We start from the raw sequence: 6,000 nt of genomic DNA, 5'->3' as shown, positions 1-6,000 counted from the left end.
AGTGGTGTGACATGCCCCTTGTTTGCCCTCATTGGCCCGGCAGGGGTGTGTAATCTCTCTCCAGCCCTCCTTCCCAATACTTCCCCATGGGAGTCGGGGGACCAATCTGAAAGGGGGATGTCCATCAAATGTTTTTTTTTTTTTTTTTTTATGTCTTATCTATATTCAGACTAAGATTGTTAAATTTGAGCCCGTCTTTTTACTCTCAGCCTCTGCCTCTCAGTGTTTTCACAGCAGGAAACTGAGCTCCAGAGAAGATAAACTTTTAAAAGCCAGCAGCGCTGATAGCAGCAAAGTTAAGGCTCGGTGACCAACACTGTGTGTCAGGACTTTAAAATAATCACCTCAGTCAGTTTGGAATCTCTGTCTCATCATGTGATAATATCCGATGACTTTTCAATCATAACTCACATTACCAGCCGCTTGTTATCACATTTAGCCCGGCTGAAGTGTTACCGAATCGTCATTTTCTGCTTATTCAGTCGCCTGACAACAAAAACAGGATAAGAGCCAAAACAGGATAAGAGGGGATTTAGACATTTTGTGTGCGTGTTTGTGTTTTAGCTGTGTGGACTGGCTACAGACACCTGTCGTGTTCCCAGTTTAACCGCATTTTCAGATTCAGGTTTATGCTTTTATTTATGCAATGGCTCAGGTCATCTAAAGATAAATGTGTTATACCTCAGTTACCATCGTTGCCTCCTCCTGACACCGTCTCACTGCCTCCTTGAGAGTTCCCTGTCTTCTATGTGTCTTTGCAGTGTTTTCAGTTGAATAACACAACGGAAACGCACCTGTGAAAGGATGCTTCTCTCTGTAGAGCATCTGCTCGGCTTTACAGAGTTCTGTATTGGGGAGGTTGCTGGGACAAACACAGATTGGCTACCCTCCCTTCAAGCTGCACACCCCTGTGGTTGTCTGCTTGTTCAAACACTCAAAACCCCATATACAAAAAATGGCGCCTTCACAGCCTGCCTTTAAAACCCAAAATGACGCTGCCGTTACCATAGTTACACAAAGTAAAGAGGTGAGTCGATACTTACTGTATGGTTCTATTAAGTCACTTTATGTTGAAGACCCTGCAAAGAGGTTTACGTGAATTGTCCACCACAGCTGTAAGTTTCAGTTCATTGTTTAACTTGCTGGACTCTCACTGCTCTCATAGCATCGCTGCAGCAGATGGCTGTCGTCAGCGAACAAGCTCGTAAACCAGCTGTACACTACCTGCTCAGACAGACACACTTAGCATCTAGCTAGTGGAACATTAAGCAGTTAGAGAGATTGATATTTCCTTCAGGAGTTGGTAGAGAGCAAAAACTGTTAAAAGGGTGTGATTACTGGACATTCATAACTCCTGTTTCTGCTGACCTCAAGAAGTGAAAATATCTGTTTTTGCAAGTTTAAAGCAGACAGAGGTTTCTTCATACCGACTTAGATAAAGTCACCGGTCACCTAAAACCTCCAGAGGTCATCCCAGTGCCACTCTGAATACCTGACAGCAGTACCCACATTCCCACATATTCCACACCCAGTAAAGAAATTATTTCTATGATTAAAGTTATTTAAATGCACTGGTCAGATCGTTATGCATCGCCACACCTGAGCGCCCTCTGCAGTTGCTCAGGTGTGTGTTGTGTGTGTGTTGTGCGTGTGTGTCAGTGGGCTTAAGTCAACAAAAGCACAACTGAAGGCAACCCAGAGCTGTTTTTATTACACACTCACATGATCATACTGACACACAGGCCTCTCTGCTCTTATCTACACCGCTGGAAGGGGCTCCCTCTGTTCTCTATAAGAGAACAAAGTCCACCAGTTTCACTGTAATAACCCTTCAAAGAGAGAGGGAGAGTGTGTGTGTGTGTGTGTGTGTGTGTGTGTGTGTGTGTGTGTGTGTGTGTGTGTGTGTATGTGTGAGTGCTTGACTTCCAGTAAATGCCCTTACAACGTTTCGCAGCAGCAGCCATGGTAAGCAGGTGTCCTTTGTTAGGCCTAATCCTCACAAACCTCTTTCGAAACCGGCCTCATATTTACTTTTCTCCCTCTCACTGAGAAGCTCTGACGTCAGTGCTGCAGACTTACTGACAAGGCTGAAGTGTGTGTTCCACGGCAATTCATCCTGGGGACAGTTTTTACAGCCTCTGTTTCACTAACTCAAGATTTATGAGAACGTCTCTCCTCAACTTCTCTCCTTCTTCTTCTTCTTTTTCGATTTTCCAGGCTCCCCCCCCCCCCCCCAAACTCACCTCCCACCTCCTTATCTGTTCCCTCTGCCCCCTCTCGTCTGCTTCCCTCCCCCACTTGTATCCTCCTTTATCTCCCTTCTTGAAACGGTCCCATTTCTCCCCCTGTCTTGCCTGGAGTTGCGCCATTGTGCCCATCATTTACTTCTTCTACATCCCCCGGTTATGTCACCCCCTCTGTCTCCAGCCCTGGGGGCTTCTGTCAGTCATCGGGCCATGAAGCAGCGCTCATCACCCTTCCCACTTTCCATCAGCCTGTAGACACTCACATAGTGTCACTCACTGTTTTTCTGACCTCCTGTCTTTAGTAGTAGGAAGTAAGTTGCAGTAGTTGCATGTCTATTTCCAGGTGAAACTATGAGACAGTGTTTGCATTAGCCGCCGTGTCTCAAATAGGCAACCGGCTTTATATAACGCAGCAGCCTCATCCAGCTGCTTGTCGGGTCTGTTTATCTTGCTATATTTATGTTACTGGGTGTTTCTAGTGTCTGACTGATTCACTCTCTAGTCAGTGGGTTCTGTATGCAGCTGCGACTTCTCTTATTAGATAAATGTCTGAGCAAAGACTGTTTAATAAATTCAGACCACCGAGTACATTTAAAATTATGAGCAATACGTACATCACGTCTGCTTTTTCTTTTGCAGAAGATAGTGGGTTTTATGTCTCTGTCACTCTATTGTTCAGTGGAGCGTGTCTGCATGTGTGTGTGGATGAATAGTACATTGCAGTGAAGTTTAGGGTGGGTTATGTAACTGGGGGGGTGGGTAGAAGAACAGAGTAATGCAAAGGGGCGGACATACAGCACGCTGTCTTTCCATGCTGCGACATGTCGGGATGAGAGAATGCCACTTCTTGTTTATATGCATTCCGCAACGCATCAATAAGGCCCTTTGACAGACACACAGATACACTGTCCGTCATCCGTCAACCTGCCGCTCACTCCCACCAGCTGACCCCTAATGGCCCATGGACGCTTTCATTATTTTCCATCCCACCTCCACGAAGTCAAAACAAAACGTCCATTCAAAAAACACCCCACCCATGTTTCATAAACAACATGTTCTGCTTTTCAAGCTTCAATACTTGATTGCCCTGTCAACACAGTTGATAAGATACTGCAGCGTACGATTCATACAAATGTGCAGTTTGTACGATTATCTGAATACACCTATCTCAGTCCAGCCCAAAGTAAATGGTGTTGGGCTCTTTTGAAAGGTTGCAGCCTGAATTGTTGATCTGTGTGTTATCTTATCAGTGATCCACAGGAGTTTGAACACATTAAGTTATATATTTTTCTCACCTGATGTTAATGTAATAATAAGCCTGTAGATGACCTGTAACTGCCTCTATTAGCTGGAAAACACAACGGGTCCACATCATATAATCTTACATGGCCCAGGTTGAAATTTAATAACAACATCTCTAAACATGGAGACTTGCACATGTTTTTCTGAAGAAATATCCAGACAACTGGCAGAGAAAATGCCATTCTATGACCTCAAAATACCTCCGTTTTAGAGTAACAGGAGAATTAAACTTGTTATAGTTCATTATCACCTTATTTACACTGATTGTGTGCACATAAAATAGTAACAATTACAAGTGCTCAGGAGGAAAAACAGCCTACATAAAGAGCAAATTGCCTTAAATGTCAGGAATTTGCATAACTTCCGATCTAAGGGCTTTAAAAGTCAATAGAATTACACAATCACATATTTAAAATCTCATTTGCTACAATATGTGTTAGTCATCAAGAGGCTGGCATGGCTCACGGACAGAAGAGAGAGAGAGGGTGTCATGTCTCATTGTAACAAAACTAACAAAAGAAAACGCACATAACGACAAAATATCCAAAATATATCTTAATATCATAAAGTCTGGCTCTCGTCCTTTTGCTTTGTGCTTCTACCTCCTTTTAAAGTACTTGCTGGCTTTACTAGTACAAGTACTTGTTCAAGTACAGAACAGCCTCAGGATATCTTCTGGTTTCCCTTCCACTGCTATATGTCTGTTGTCATGACAGTCAGCGGCATGCTCAGGGTTTGTATCATTTTGGTGAAGAGATTATGAATCATTTAGGTACAATAAGACACACTGTTGTTCACACAGACCCAGGTGGAAGAGCAGACAGATGTCCTGATGACAGCACTGTTCAAACAGATGTCAGGTGTCACTTGGACTCAGGTTTTCCACGGCCGGCAGCTCAACTGTAACTCACTTACCGACAATGTGATACTCTGACAACAATCAGGTTACTGTGACATTTCATATACAACAATGTAAAGAGTGATTTTATGTATCGCATTGTGCTGTGGAGTCATAAAATATCAACTGTCAGGTTTTGTATGCACGCACTCATGCAGGTTTTTTGAGTAGCGTGATATGTATTGCTGCCCTAAATCCGTCTGGATTTTGCTAGTTGAGTGTGCCACATTTACACTGTGTGTGTGTGTTTGTATGTGTGTGTGTGTGTGCGTGTGCTTAGATGAGCTGATTTCAGCATGGAGATTGGCCTGCCAGTCTAGAGTGGTTCTATCTATAGACCCACTGAGACATCTGCAGCAGCTGGCCGACGCAGTCACCGGGCTCATTTTAGGCAACAGTCGGCCACACAGAATGGCAGGATTGCCAAATGAGAGAGAAGAAATAGACGGAATAAGTGTGTTCTTCTGAGCGAATGACAGGGAAGATATGAGATACACGGAGAAGGATAACCTGCTATTAAGGCCAACTGGGAAATGAGTGTTTGATGAGACACAGAGTGAGCTGCGTTATGGTTAAACAAACTGAGAGGCTGTCCACAATGACAGGAGGTCTGTTAACCTGTTTGTTAAAAAAAAATGCACTGCAAGACATAAAAGGTATCTAAATTAAAGAGAGCTGAAGCAGTGCAGTGGGTAGACATGACAGACTGTATTTGAAATCACATTTACATACTACTAATTTGAAGCAGCATTTTGAATGAAGGTAGAGACATGTTAATTGTGTTTTTGGCAACATTTTCAAAGTAATAAACCTTGAGATTTTACTCTTTTACAAGTGTGTTTTAACATTTTGGGAAACACTCGTTAAACATCTTCTTTGTCATAGATACCACAGAAGAGCCACGTCTGGCACCAGTTCAGCCACCGTGTTTTCCAAGCAGCACATTTGTTTCTCTCAGAATATCGTAATATGAAAAATAATCTGAAGCTCTCATGTACACTGCAAGAACATACAGCTTCAATGTCAGTCCAGTAAAGTCATCAGTCATCACTTCAAACTTACGCCCAAGGATGGAGATAATTGGCAGAGAAGACAGAACGTGAAGGAAAGAGAAAGATAGAGAACCCTAAAGATTGAAAATGATGGATAGATGTTGTGATCTCGAAGAATGTCTTGAATGATGTATGATTACAGAGCAGCATGTTGTTCACACTGGGCTGATGAAGGCAGAGTCGTGTACGAGCTGTGGCACCGACTGGCCTGAGGGACCTATTTTTTTTCTGCTCTTCACTCAGGCAACTAACAGGCCTCCACTGTGTGTGACAGCAGCAAAACAGACTGTGAAACTGCACCGTGTACACACTGACCATGTATGAGCTGCTGTAGTGAAAATATATCTGAGGAGGAATGTGAGTTATATAGGTTAACAGCCACAGCCTCAGTCCATCTGGGAAACTGAGCGGCAGATTACTGCAGCTGCTGGCTCGCTAATCTAACCCAGTGTGTTATCATGTGTACTTGGCTGTTTCTATGTGAACTAAACATTTTACACGT

This window comes from Sparus aurata, chromosome 2 (assembly GCF_900880675.1).
Source record: "Sparus aurata chromosome 2, fSpaAur1.1, whole genome shotgun sequence".
Classification (NCBI taxonomy): domain Eukaryota; kingdom Metazoa; phylum Chordata; class Actinopteri; order Spariformes; family Sparidae; genus Sparus; species Sparus aurata.
The sequence above is the reverse complement of the archived record's forward strand: the minus strand, read 5'-3'. Positions refer to the sequence as shown.